We start from the raw sequence: 15,146 nt of genomic DNA on the forward strand, positions 1-15,146 counted from the left end.
CAGAAAATTTAACAGAACTCTAAATAGTCTATTTTAGAATTAATTAAAAATAATTAAATATGCTCAACTCTGAAAATCCATTTCAATGATATTCCACAAGCTGGCGTGTAAAAAATTTTTGATCCCCCATTTGCTTCTTTACCTCAAGTAAAGTTTTTTATTTTTTCTGTAATATTCACGTTATTTTTAACTTTGAAAAGAATTTGAATTGATTTTGTTCACTAATTCAGAAGTTATAAGGCTTTGACAGACGAAAAGACCAGTGCAAATTCACTCAAGTAGATTCGGAGATCTCGTTTCACTCGGTCAATAATGATTATGGAGAGTCTCTTTTGACGCCTATGAAGTTTGCTGCTCCATGGTCTAACTCAATGCTTACAAAAGTAGAAAAACGTGTCATATTGTTATCGTTTTGCACAGGATTCTTCCATTGTCGGCTAGTGTTACAAAAAGATGAAAAAAACTAGAAACGCATATTGAACTAGAATACGTAGAACTCTGTTCTGACCTGATTCACTAAATACCACAGAAAATAGCATTCTTAATTGATCGTAACTTTAAATGCCATACTAAGACTCACTTTACGAGGATGTTGAACTGATTTGGCATGGATTTAGCTTTTTGTATTGCTGACACTTTTTTGCAAGAGCAAAATATGATTGCCTAAACTTTACAGCATTAAGAACAAGTGTAAATTAAAAATTTATAACACCCCCGACAAGTGAAGGTTACAGTAACTAGAAAAGAGCTGATAACTTTCAAACGGCTGAGCCGATTTTCTTGGATTATAGCTAAGAACACTCTCGATCAAGCCACCTTTCAAACAAAAAAAATACTAAATTAAAATCGGTTCATTAATTTAGGAGCTACGATACCACAGACAGATACACAGATAGATACACACGTCAAACTTACAACACCCCTCATTTTGGGTCGGGGTTAAAAATTAACTAAATCAGTGTCCTTGTTTGCAACACAAACAAGTATAAGTACAAACAAGTATAACATTGAGCGTAATATTTTTCTTCGCCCTCCTGACACATAATTATGTAACGTAGCCGAATATAAGTCGAATTTGCTTAATATAATCATTCTTCATTTCAGGGTTTCTGTACATGTTACAGCTTTGACACATGTCATAGAGCCATGCGGCTGCATACATCATCCGCGACATGCGTACAACATGACAGTGATGTATTTTATTATAATAGCTTTTGTTGGCGCACGCCGAGCTACCAATTAAGCTGTTAAGCTTATATGCGACTATTTTTATACAAACTATAAAGGAATAATTGAGAATGGGGTTTGACCTACGATATCTATACAAATATTATAAATTCGAAACTGTGTCAGTCTGTCAGTCTGCTAACTTTTCAAGGCCCATTTGGTGGCTCGGATTCCAGGAACGGACATTGGCTATTCTTTGTCCCGGAAAATCAAAGTGATTGTACAGGATTTTTTAAATACCTAAATTCAGCTATATTTAAATTCATATGGCTGAATTCGTAGGCATCATCCATTTGTCATGGAGGTAACTTGCATCCCGGGAACGGACATGGCCTAGGTACTTTTTATCCCGGAAAATCAAAGAGTTCCCATGGAATTTTTAAAAAGCCTAAATCCACGCGGATTAGGTCGCGGGCATCATCTAGTGACTTCATATAGGTGATTTTAGTAGGTACAGTAGGTAAGATGACATAGACAAACAAATAAAAATACAATATAAATGTTCCCATCTTTATGCGTCGGAAGTGAAGCCGATTCATCGACATACGTTAAACGCTTACAAAGGCTTATCAATGGATTATCTAGCTCAAAGCCGAGCTTACTGGCTATCCGAAGCTAGTGGTGGGATACGTTATCGACAGTCGGTAGCCAACGATATCGCTGATGTGTGTATGCGGATCGGTTGGAACTTAACGACTAATCCATAACACTCGACGGGAAACATCGATCAATCGTATTTTATACCTATTATGTACCTACCTACACACAAATAAAACCCTTGAAAATGATTAAAATCTGGTAAGTTGTGAGAAAAATGAATTAATATGGATAGTGCTTGTGCTTTTTTCAAAAAAAAATTTCAAAATTCAAAATGTTTTTATTCAATTAAACTTTTACAAGGGCTTTTGAATCGTCAAAAAAATCTACCACTGGTTCGAAATGCCGTTCCTACCGAGAAGAACCAGCAAGAAACTCGGCGGTTGCTCTTTTCAAGTACATATTCAATTTACAATAATATGCCATACTGCATACAAGCAATTGCAGCGCTTTTTGGGTTTTACTTCAGCTATCGATATGATGGTAGCCGCAATTTAACCATGCACCGCAGAGCATTGATTTGTCCTGCGTTTCAAGCTTATGCCCATGACTTCATCCGCTTGGATTTAGGTTTTTAAAAATCCCGTGGGAACTCATTGATTTTTCGGCATAAAAATTTGCCTATGGCATTCTCCAGACTAATATGGGTACGTTCAAGTCAAGAGAGAATGGGCAGCCTCTAAGCAAGCGCGCTCCATCTTAGGCTGCATCAACACTTGCCACTGCAGGTCAGATTGCAGCCAATCGCTAGCCTTTAAATTTAAAAAAAGTTTTAGTTCTGAGCCAAGTCAAAGCGTGGTCTATAAATCTCAGCCTAAGTCTATAAGAGATTGTGGTTCTATACAGCTGCGATACCTATATAAAAATAATGTTAATAATACAGGGTAGGTAATTAACCAGAACCATGGCGCCCAAGCGGTGAGTGGCGAAAACAAGTATTTTGCAATATTTTCCAAACACGGGTCTCACCTTAATTCTACATAATTAATCATTCCGTATTTCGGCGGTGTTCCATTTAAGCCGTAGTTTTTCAAAATGAAATATGAAGTGAGGTATTAGAGGTTGTTTGTTCCATTAAAAACAAAATTTGTGAGATTTTTTAGGATTAAGTAAGCAAAATTTGCTTTTTGGCATAATTACGAGTTAATGGTTTTTCTTTTAGTACTTATAAATACACGTTGAACTAAATTAGGAGTACAGTTTAAGCATTCGATCCATAAGGAATTCAAATTTAGCCTAAAAGTTTCACTTTTAATTGAAACTAGCTGATGCCAGTGAACTCATCCACGTGGATTTATATTTATTAAATCCCGTGGGAACTCTTTGATTTTCCGGGATAAAAGTAACCTATGTGATAATCCTAGGTATAATCTATTTCCATTCCTTTCAGCCGAATCCGTCAAGTAGCTTTTGCGTGAAAAGTAACAAACATACACATACACACACACACACATACAAACTTTCGCCTTTGTAATATTAGTGTGATAATAAATGAATTTAAATTAATATATTTTGAAGAAAGTTCTTCATTCTTGTATTCTTTACAGAAAATACCACATTACTTAGGTTAGGTTCGACTTAATCAGACATTTACTATGAAATTGGAGAACGACACAAGAAATACTTCTTTAGAATTTTACTATGTATCGAAAGACTGTTTATTGTAGTTACATAATAGACAAGTAAAAGATTGCAAAGGATCATGAATTTCAAAAAAAATTTGGTCCATTCTTTTTAACTCCCCACCCAAAAAGAGGGGTGTTATAAGTTTGACGTTTGTATCTGTGTATCTGTCTGTGGCAGATATCAGCTTATTAATTCCATAGTCATTGTAACTTCATATAGGACTACTTGTTTTGTGCGAACTATATTCTAAACGTACCAACCGTGCATAGTTTGTATTATGCTAGTGACTTGTCGACAAGCTAAAGCTCTGAATTACCCCGAACATATTAGTGAACCTCAACAACTTAACTAGAAGATAACCTTTAAGCTATAAAGCTTGATTTACTGACTGCAACAACTTAAGTTAGATTTAGTAGGCACCTTGAATTAGGTACCTACTTAGAAATGTATCTTCTACTTTATTGAATTAATTGACTCGTATCCATGGACTTATTTACTAACCGACTTCCAAAAAGGAGGTGGTTCTCAATTCGGCTCATTTTTGTTCAGAAATCGGTTGAGTAAATTCTAACAACAATATTGACGCAGACATAGACCATGCCCGCTACGACCACTACAGAATACTGAAAGTATGTAAAGTACCTCATAAAAATGTCTTTATTCAAAAATGTTAAGCCGCAGATGCGATCTTATAGCTTCGTCTGAAACAAATTGGTATAATAACTGTATTCTATTTTGAACCCTATGGAAATCGTTACAAAGTTTATATATATTGTATTCTTTAGGAGCATTGTAAATCTAGAAGGAGAAGGCTTAGCCGATGACAGTTATATTGGTTCGGTTTAACTTATTTACGTTATTTCAGTTCAAGTTTTGCAAGTATCTGAGATTGAAAATCGCTTACTCCTTTGGAAACTTCTTCGAACATTTCCATTGTTTAACTTAGCTTAACCAGTCCATATATTACTGTAATGAATGTTATTTTTAACCCCCGACCCAAAAAGAGGGGTATTATAAGTTTGACGGGTGTGTCTGTGTATCTGTCTGTGGCATCGTAGCTCCTAAACTAATGAACCGATTTTAATTTAGTTTTTTTTGTTTGAAAGGTAGTTACCTTGATCGAGTGTTCTTAGCTATAATCCAAGAAAATCGGTTCAGCCGTTTGAAATTTATCAGCTCTTTTCTAGTTACTGTAACCTTCACTTTTCGGGGGTGTTACAAATTTTTAATTTACACTTGTTGTAATGAATGTTATTTTAAATCGAGCGATGATAACCTAGTGATTAAGATGTCGACTTTCTATTCGAAAGATCTGGGATTCGCTCCTGGGCACGCACCTCTAACTTTTCAAGGCTATGTGCATTTTAAGCAATTTGAAATCACTTGCTTTAACGCTGTAGGAAAACCTCGTGGGGAAACCCGCATACCTGAGAGTTTATCGTAATGTTCTCAAAGGTGTGCCAGCGTGTCGGACTATGGCCTAAACCTTTTTCATTTTGCGGGAAGATTCGTTCTCAGCAGTGGGCCGGTTTGATCATAATGGAGTCAAGTCGCTCAAATTACTGACTTGTATCAATTTACTTACCTATCGCAATCGATTTATATGCGTTGTCACAACTAAGCCAATGATTAGACGTTCTTCCTCGGAAGGCCGTCTAGTTTTGACTTGGGACAACGCATTTACGTAGGTACCTACACTGAACAATACGTAACCTATTTATTTGACGATATCAATAATTCTATTGCTACTAATTGCTACTCGGTACTATCATGACTTATCAAACAACCTGTGAAGCCATCTTGAGTTAGGTCTTGTATGCACTATAGTTTATACATCAACGCATTCTATAAACCACAGTCACCACAGTTGCAGTGTAGCCAAAATTTAGTTGAATTCTGATGGAACTGCGAAGGTATGAATTTTGCTCAGCATTAATTAATATCTACAATTTCTGAGATCTTAGACTTGAAATAACAATCTACTGAAAACATCGATGTATGCAAATAAAGTTATGTTATATTATCCAAGTAACTACTAATAATGCGAAAGTGTATCTGTCTGTCTGTCTGCTACCTTTTCACGGCCCAACAGATTCTGACAAAATTTGGTACAGGGTTATCTCATATCCCGGGGACGGATATAGGCTACTTTTTACCCCGGAAAATCAAAGAGTTCCCACGGGATTCCGTAAAACCCATCCGCTTAACCGATTTGTATGAAATTTGGTACCGAGGTAGCTTGCGCCCCAGTCATTGACATAGGCTACTTTTTATCCCGGAAAATCAAACAGTTCCCACGGGATCTTTAAAAACCAAAATCCACGCGGACGAAGTCGCGGGCATCCTAATCTCTCTAGTACTCAATAAGTACGCATTTTAAAAAAAAACTAAAAAGCTAAAAAAGCCGGGTACGCTCACGAGAGAGCATTAACATAAAAAAGTCTACGTAAAAGTTTTCAAAAAATCAAGACCTGCTCAGAAAGTATTCTTTAATGATGATAGGCTCTTTGACTCTGACAATGATAAATTAGGTTATTACCCAAGTTTGATATCTTACCCAATTGACAGAAAGACAATTTGAGATTTTTCAGGGCTTCCATTCAGTTAGTAATGATGCCCGCGACATACAACTGCGTGAATTTAGGTTTTTTTTTAAATCCATGTTAATATTAATTTTCAGGAATAAGACAACAAGTACGTCAAAAAATGCAAAAAAAATGCGTTGAAATGCTGCTCTATTGAAGAGTGATTGAAGGACAATCAAACAAACACTTATTTCACGGGTTGAAAATCGTCTTGCTGTTTGCGTTATAGAGAATTTGAATTTGAATTTTGAATTTGAATAAAAAAAATCTCAGCAATCTAGTAGTATATACTAACTATGGATTCACGATTTATAACATCGATATAGAATTGTCGATAGTGTCAATTTATGTAAAATATGATTGAAGAACGAAGAATAATTATTTATTATTTTAATAATTATATACTTTAATAATTTATTTTATTTTAAAAGCATGTGCATAAAATATTTTTTTTAAAAAAACTAAACTCTCCAAAGAGGTTCATACTCCTAACCCTTCTATATCCGAGGGTATACAATGTACATAGTATAAATATTTATGAAGCAAGTTATTTAATTTGGCGAGGACCCGGTCCGGTGTACAAACAAACTTAAGAGGGCTCTCTCCGTCACTCGTTTCATACAATCGTAGTTCCAATTTCATTTGAATATTATGCAACCTAAGTCCATGAAATTTTGCAGACATATTCTAGAAACTAATATCTATGTCTGTGGTTTTCCAGATTTCTGTTAAAATATTCGGTTTCAAAGTTATGCGGTCTTTAAAATTTACATACAAATCTTTGAGCCCCTGTAATTTTAAAACTACATATTTTTAGAAAAATCTAAAACACCACAGACACAGATATTAGTTTCTAGAATATGTCTGCAAAATTTCATGGACTTTGGTTGCTTAGTATTCAAATGAAATTGGAACTACGATTGTATGAAACGAGTGGAAACGAGTGACGGAGAGAGCCCTGTTAAAAGTCGACCACATCTTTCCATTATTCAGCATTTTGAAAGTTCGCACTAGGGTTCCGGTCAATTTTCTATTAGACTAGCCTTTGTACTCGTCTCCACTGTGTAGGAGTTGTGATACTGAATATTCAGTAACCTAACTACTATGGATTGTTTAGTTTGTGAAAATGAATAAATCACTAACCAATATAATCGATTTATTCAGTAATAAAGTATTGGTTGGCATTTGTAGAAAAAAAAGGCTTCATTAGAAGTTGTCCTTTGTTATCCCAGTAATAAAGGCAATTTAAAAAAAAAAACACCAATATATCAAATAATATTAAAATATTCAACCTTGGTTGAAAAAGCCGCAGATACAAGTGTAAGTTTAACTTAACAGGGCTCTCTCCGTCACTCGTTTCATACAATCGTAGTTCCAATTTCAAATATGAATATTAAGCAACCAAAGTCAATGAAATTGTGCAGAAATACTCTAGACACTAATATCTGTGTCTGTGGTGTTTTAGATTTTTCTAAAAATATGTAAGTAGTTTTAAAATTACAGGGGCTCAAAGATTTGTATAAAAACTTTTAAGACCGCGTAACTTTGAAACCGAATATTTTAACAGAAATCTGGAAAACCACAGACACAGATATTAGTTTCTAGAATATGTCTGCAAAATTTCATGGACATTGGTTGCTTAATATTCAAATGAAATTGGAACTACGATTGTATGAAACGAGTGACGGAGAGAGCCCTCTTAAAGGACTAATGTAAACATTCTTATAAGTACATTTACATTAGTAAAGTTGTCAATTAATCGCTACTTACACGTACAATCGCGGTCTAATACCGCTTATACTACTGAGTGCATCTATGTGCCAAGTTATCAAAGATGCGATAAATTACTTCGCATAGAATTATGACGTGCGTCTATATCTCGTTACTGTATACGTTTGTATCTAATTCACCGCCTCATTATCAAACGGTCTCATTTGCCGGTCGCTGCTCGCTAAACCCCAAACACGGTGGCGTTAAATTAACATTTTACAACGAGTTACGTCATTATGTTTAAACAAAACAGCGTGCTTATTTGTTAACTTAATTAGAACCAAATTTCGTCATTAATTATGTGAGAACGAAAGACCTGCAGAATGGATAGGTAAATCTTCCAAGGAAGGAATCATCTCACTTTATCTCGTCTAACGATTTCGTACAAAATTAAGATCTTATGTCGTGTCAATATCTCTAATCTCTCTCGTTTTAAGTGCGTCTCGCAATCCAACCAATATTATAAATGCGAAAGGGTGTCTGTCTGTCTGTCTATCTGCTAGCTCTTCACGACCCAACAGTTTAACCAATTTTGACGGATACAGAGTTAGCTTACATCCCGGGGATGGACATAGGTTACTTTATATCCCTTCTCAGTAGTCTTAGGAGTTCAGTACCATGCAGCATCAAGATTGAAGAGTTGAGTTGGTTGGTTAAAAAAAAAATTGTAAATCGGTCCAGAAACCTTAAAAATAATAATTAGAACCACCTCCTTTTTGGAAGTCGGTTAAAAAGAAATTATCTGCTATTTTAATATTATTTTATTTTGCAATAGACGCTCGCGTTGTAACGAAAATTGTGTACAAGACAGAAGCCGAGTTTAATAATGTTTGGAAGTTTTAATTAAAGTTTGAAGACGCGTGCAGTCTTTGAGCAGTGTTGTGAAAAAAATAGTTCCTTGGTTATGGAAAAATGAAATCTTTCCTCTTATATTTTTTTCAGCACACATAATAGCAAAGGTATAGTTTTAGATTTAATTATGATCAAACACTTTACTAAGCTAGCTAAAATTAAAAGGTTAACCGTAGCATCCGTCTGTACGTCATGATGTCTTATATAAAAGGACTAGCTGACGCCCGCGACTTCGTCCGCGTGGATTTAGATTTTTCGAAATCCCGTGGGAACTCTTTGGTTTTCCGGGATAAAAAGTAGCCTATGTGCTAATCCAGGATATTATCTATCTCCATTCCGAATTTCAGCCAAATCCGTCCAGTAGTTTTTGCGTGAAGGAGTAACAAACATACACACAAACACACACACACACACACACACACACACACACACACACATACAAACTTTCGCCTTTATAATATTAGTGTGATTAACTGACTTACTGACAAACCACTGCCTACGCACTAGTAGTTCAAGTCTAAGGCCATTGGACGCAAGCTTAAACGTTAGCGCCCAACTTTACTAATCCAACATATGCGCAATAGAATGAATGGTTTCATAGAATATAATCTAATATGGCCAGTAATCTTGGATTTAGACTACTAGATCGATAAGATCTACTCGTATATAGAGCGTAGTTCGTCTTTGCTCAGACTTAAGTTTCAGTTAAAAAGAGACCGATTTATGTCAGCGATATAAAACTATCCCGTTTTGTCTTAAATCTGAGCAAAGTCAAAGTTCGTTCTATGTAGATAGCTTTAGAGTCTGCACATACGATCTATACGTACACGTAGTTCCTCACTAAGAAAAGGCTATATTATTTTAATTTAGAATTGGGCTACTTTAGAGTTTTCTTAGATTCGCAATAGTTCTTAGTTTAGGAACACGAGTTTTAGTTTTTCATTTTAAATTTATCAATCACGTAGGCGCAATGTTACAAAAAAAACTAAATTAAAATCGGTTCATTCGTTTAGGCGCTACGATGCCACAGATAGATACACAGATACACAGACACACAGATACACACGTCAAACTTATAACACCCCTCTTTTTGGGTCGGGGGTTAATAAAACGAATTTTCATGAATCCTATTAAAAGTTTATCCATCTGTAGTTGATTCAATGTAATTATTATTATTAATAGGTACTGGAAAACAAAATATTTCATTTCATCATAAAACTACGTTCATAATAATTAAAATAAGTTAATTATCTACTTATTTTATTTTAATAAGCCTTGTTATATTGGATTACACTAATGAGATTCATACTTATCTGTTTAATTGCGATTTACTCATCCGTTAATAAATAATATATCTCTCTCTCTCTTTGCTCAAAGGAACGTAACCAGCAAAATCAAAATAGATTGGATGTCGACCACAGGTATAATGACTATCTAACCCGCCTTGAAGAGTTCATTCTCTGTAAATACTTTCATAGTTTCTTAGTGGAGGTCTATATATCTAATAAACAGAACCTACATGCAAAATTTCAAATTTCTAGACACAGAGGTGTCAGCTGTACGCTGATAATATGTTAGTCAAACTCCCCTTTTATGCATTACATACAAACACTACGAACGAAAATATTTTTCAAGTAACATTATTTTAACAAGGCTAATAATATGCACTTTGTAAAGAAAGTTTAACACGATGTGATCTCAAAATAAATTCAATCTACGTGTATGTACCCATATTTAGCTGAAAACGAAAATCACACTAACGAAATGTCGCACTACAAAACAATGCTACATTTTTTAACAACAAACTAGAAAACCGTGCATACCTTTTGACTTGTATAGATTCGCTCACATAAACACGAGCGCAACACAGCGAGAACGGGGAAACATTACAATAGATTTGCGCAGTTTCTTACGATGCTCTAATGTACCGAGCATCTTTTTGATGTCCATATAACTCGTTAATTAAGGTCCATTTCATTCTCTTTTAATGGTTGATCATGATGATGATCGACGTCTTCAATCTGGTACCCGCACCGCAGCTGGGCGATCGTGTAAATAGACCCTTGCGATAATAAAGGGAAAACTTTGCATGGTTCACGGATCCAACAATGACATTATCTGATGTCGTGTCGTTGCAACAAAGGCAAAACGAAAAGTTGCTAGTGTGTTCTATACATTAAAACCAAATGCAACCAAAAGCTAAATTTACGTGACAACATGCTACGACGTAGAACGCTACGCCGTAGAGCGCTACGCTGCTGTGATCCCAGGGGCGCGCCATTTCTCCACGGATAGCAATCTATGTGCCGCGAAGAAATAACATTTGTTGAGTTTCAAATACTGTTCGTGTTCTGCAATTCCAAGATTTATTCAGCAGTGTTGCTGGAGAATCTAGTTTTCTATTTATTTCTATATGAATATTTGTCCTTAAACCTTTTTCGCTGTCATGCGCTAACTTATAATGGACTAACCATTACAAGTTAGCCCTTGACAGCGATCTCACCTGATGGTAAGTGATGATGCATCATCACGCCCATTTTAATATTCAAATGAAATTGGAACTACGTTTGTATGGAGTGAGTGACGGAGAGACCCCTCTTAAGGAAAATTCATGATTAATTATTTTCCAAAGAATACCTTTTGTCCTTTTATGTACTTATTAAAATTTTATACAAAAATTTAAATTTGCTGGAGGATGTAAATTTGTCCACAGCAAAATGTGAGTAAAACGTCTCAGGAACGTGCCCCGATTACCATGGTGCATACAATGTGCAACGTACGTTTGGCTAAAGAAGATTAAGAATGCCATATGTAACAGAAATAGTAACAATACGTTGTACAAGAAGGAATAACAGTAAAATAATACTATGCGCTGATGTCGAAGTGGAATTATAGCTCGTTCACATAGGCTGCGTAATCGTTGCGTAAGAGTAGACGTAGTGAGTACTATTGCGTTGTAATGTATGGAACTGTATGAAACATGGCACACTGCTTGCGTAAAGCGTGGACGTATGCGTAACCCGGTGTGTTAGGGGTCACTACGCATGTGTCACGTGTACGCCATTGGTGTGAATAGGCTTTTAACCATCATATATTGGGGTGTCGTACCCAAAGGGTAAAACGGAGCCCTATTAATGTCTGTCTGTCTGTGTATAAAAGTGATTTTTATAAACTTCGCCTGAACAAAGGATTCTTAGTATGATACAGATAGATAAGTCAATACAGATAGACGATTGCATATTTATTGTACTTCAGTTATCCTTTTTATTATTTATTTATTCAGATACAAGTAAGCCCTTGACTGCAATCTCACCTGGTGGTAAGTGATGATGTAGTCTAAGATGGAAGCGGGCTAACCTGAAAGGGCTATGGCAGTTTTTATTAAAACCATACCCCTTTGGTTTCTACACGGTATCGTACCGAAACGCTAAATCGCTTGGTGGCATGGCTTTTCCTGTAGGGTGGTAACTAGCCACGGCCGAAGCCAGACCAGACCAGAAATTTAGAAATTGTAAAGTTCCAAATCGCTGCCGGGGATTTAACCCGGGACCTCCCAGTAATAAGACCACAGCGCTCACCACTATGCCAGAGAGGTTATCATTTTTCTACTAAAGTCACGCTACCTATCCAAGCTCACCCCAAAATCATAGCAGGCACTTCCTGAAGTAAAAAGTTGCGGACTCTAGATAAGCCATACGTTGATAATATTCTTCAATTAAAAGCCGATTCACACCAAGCACGTACACGTGACACGTGCGTAGTGACGCGCGTGAATCCGTAGACATAACTGCACGCATTACGTCTACGCAAACGTCTACGCCACGCAAGTGGTGTGCCATGTCTCATACAGTTCTATACATTACAACGCAATGGTACGCGCTACGTCCACGCTTACGCAACGCATACGCGGTCTGTGTGGCCGGCGCGTTAGTTTTATAGCATCTCAAGAGACTATTGAAACTTGTGTTACCGTATGTACACCACGTTGGTACGCTAAATTCCGCAGCTAATGGGTGCGATGTTTACACGGATGCTGCCTCACATGCACTGCTTGCCAGACCTTGGAAACTGGCGCATAGGTGCATTTTTCCCTAACGTAGGAAAATTAAACATTTAAAACCAGGTTTTGGTTCTTAAATGGTGCAAATTTCCTCAAGTTATTTTAATACAGATGATTCCTACGATTTCATCTGCCTAGATATTTAATGCAATCAATACCTGGCTCTAACAGTTTGATGTCTCCTAAGTTCTTCTCGAATATCATTAAAGCGAGAAAACTAAACTCGGATAAGCAATCCACAAGTAAATTGAAGATAAAGTCTCATCATATTTATTTTTGAAAAAAACTTCGAAAAAGTATTTTTCAAGTCATTATTTTCTTATAAGCAAAGTTTCGAGTATCTCGAAGTCAATTCAAGTCGTATAAAGGCGCACAATCTTCGGTCCTATCCTCTTGGTTTATTTTATGAACGATATTATATTCAGTATTGGTTCAAGTACTGAGAAGTCTAAAATTGCGTTGTATCAATAAGTAAGATTTTTATTATTCCTACCTTATAAAATTACGAGTTCTACTTTATTTAGGTAATAAAAAGTTTTTTTTTATAAAAAGGACAAGAAGAAAAAATATATTAAGGCCAGCGCAGAATAATCGCATCGAGTGACGGTGAATGGAGTCGAGATCCGGGGAGTGACGCGAGTGGTGAGAAGAGTAGAGTCACAGCTCAGCGAGTGGCACTGAGTGATATTTTTAACCCCCGACCCAAAAAGAGGGGTGTTATAAGTTTGACATGTGTATCTGTGTATCTGTGTATCTGTCTGTGGCATCGTAGCGCCTAAACGAATGAACCGATTTTAATTTAGTTTTTTTTGTTTGAAAGGTGGCTCGATCGAGAGTGTTCTTAGCTATAATCCAAAAAAATTGGTTCAGCCGTTTAAAAGTTATCAGCTATTTTCTAGTTTTCTTGTAGAAAAGAAGGTTAGATAACCCTTAGGTTCATAATATTCAAGTGTCAATTGACAAATGTCACGCTGTCAAGATGGACGTTGCCTAGATATACATAATTATTTATTTGAAAATGATTTGTCGGGGGTGTTGAAAATTTTTGATTTACACTTGTTTAATATCTCAGTTTAAATTGATAAAAATGAGAAGCCGCGCCTCGGCGTCACTTCGCAATATTAGTGGGCGTTGCGCCTAATATTACCTAGGTATTATTATTCATAAGCCAAAAACACTACTTTATTTCAGTTCATATCATAAAGTATAAGTGTTTTCGTATCATTTATCATACGAAAACACTTATAATTTTACATTTTGTATTATTATTAGTAGCGGTCTTTGTTTTTAATTAGATGTTAGCAATTTTAATTTACCTTTCCACAAACCGGATATATCCTTCATTTTGCAATCAAAAATAGGACGATGAAAGCGTACCATAATCTAGTTTCTCCACAAAGGAAGCACTAAGTCTTTGAGTGCGTCGTTAATCCAGGATGCTCTACATTTTGTCTTTTAGCTCCTTTTACGAAGCTTTTACGGTTATGGGTCATGTTAGGCGCGTTTTAAATTGATGAGGAGAACTAAAACTACCTTGATTAAATAATACGTTCAAACATAAGGTTAAAAAACTAAAAGGCTGCATGTTTGAAATTTCCGTCCGTCCATCCGTCTGTCTGTCTGTCTGTCTTTGTGGCAGGTAGGTAGGTGTTATAGCACAAGTAAAGGAAAACATCCGAAAACCGTGAATTTGAGGTTACATCACCAAAAAAATAATTAAAAAGTGTTTCAATTTTCAAAGTAAGAAAACTATAGCAAGTAGGGTATCGTATGAAAAAGCTTAACCTATTCATTTTTAAACCGATTTCTTTTTTTTATGCATAGTGATTTTGATTTATCGTGCAAAATGACGGAATAAATACCCGCGTATAGAACCCTCGGTGCACGAGTCTGACTCACACTTGGCCGGTTTTTTTATTTACTACTAGCTGATACCCGCGACTTCGTTCGCGTGGATGTAGTTTTTTTAGAATTCCCGTGGGAACTCTTTGATTTTCCGGGATAAAAAGTAGCCTATGTGCTAATCCAGGGTATAATCTATCTCCATTCTAAATTTCAGCCCAATCCGCCCAGTAGTTTTTGCGTGAAGGAGTAACAAACATACACACACACACACACACACACACACACACACACACACACACACACACACACACACACACATACAAACTTTCGCTTTTATAATATTAGTGTGATATCGGCACACGATTGATCCAATGACGACACCTGAATATGGGAAATGATGATGTGGCCTAAGATGGGACGCCAAGTATCCACGGGCAAGGCCGTGCCCTGGCCTGGCAATACGCCCAAGCAGCTATGGTTTACACAAATGTTATGTCATTCTATCATATTATTATAATTATTTTAGCTTTACCCTGTCTGAATATGAGCCTGGCGTAAAATAAATTAGGTCAGGATAGACGGAC

General features: G+C 36.2%; 1 long non-coding RNA gene across 1 annotated transcript; it reads right to left on the reverse strand.

Annotated features, from left to right (window-relative positions):
• Positions 1 to 613: 613 nt before the first annotated feature.
• LOC123870835 lies at positions 614 to 14,434 on the reverse strand. The gene is made up of 4 exons (XR_006797159.1): positions 14,423 to 14,434; positions 9,132 to 9,134; positions 5,839 to 5,845; positions 614 to 663 (listed from the first exon to the last, which is right to left on the reverse strand). It is a non-coding gene; the product is annotated as an uncharacterized LOC123870835 (long non-coding RNA).
• Between the last annotated feature and the right edge of the window lie 712 nt (positions 14,435 to 15,146).

This window comes from Maniola jurtina, chromosome 13 (genome assembly GCF_905333055.1).
Source record: "Maniola jurtina chromosome 13, ilManJurt1.1, whole genome shotgun sequence".
Classification (NCBI taxonomy): Eukaryota; Metazoa; Arthropoda; class Insecta; order Lepidoptera; family Nymphalidae; genus Maniola; species Maniola jurtina.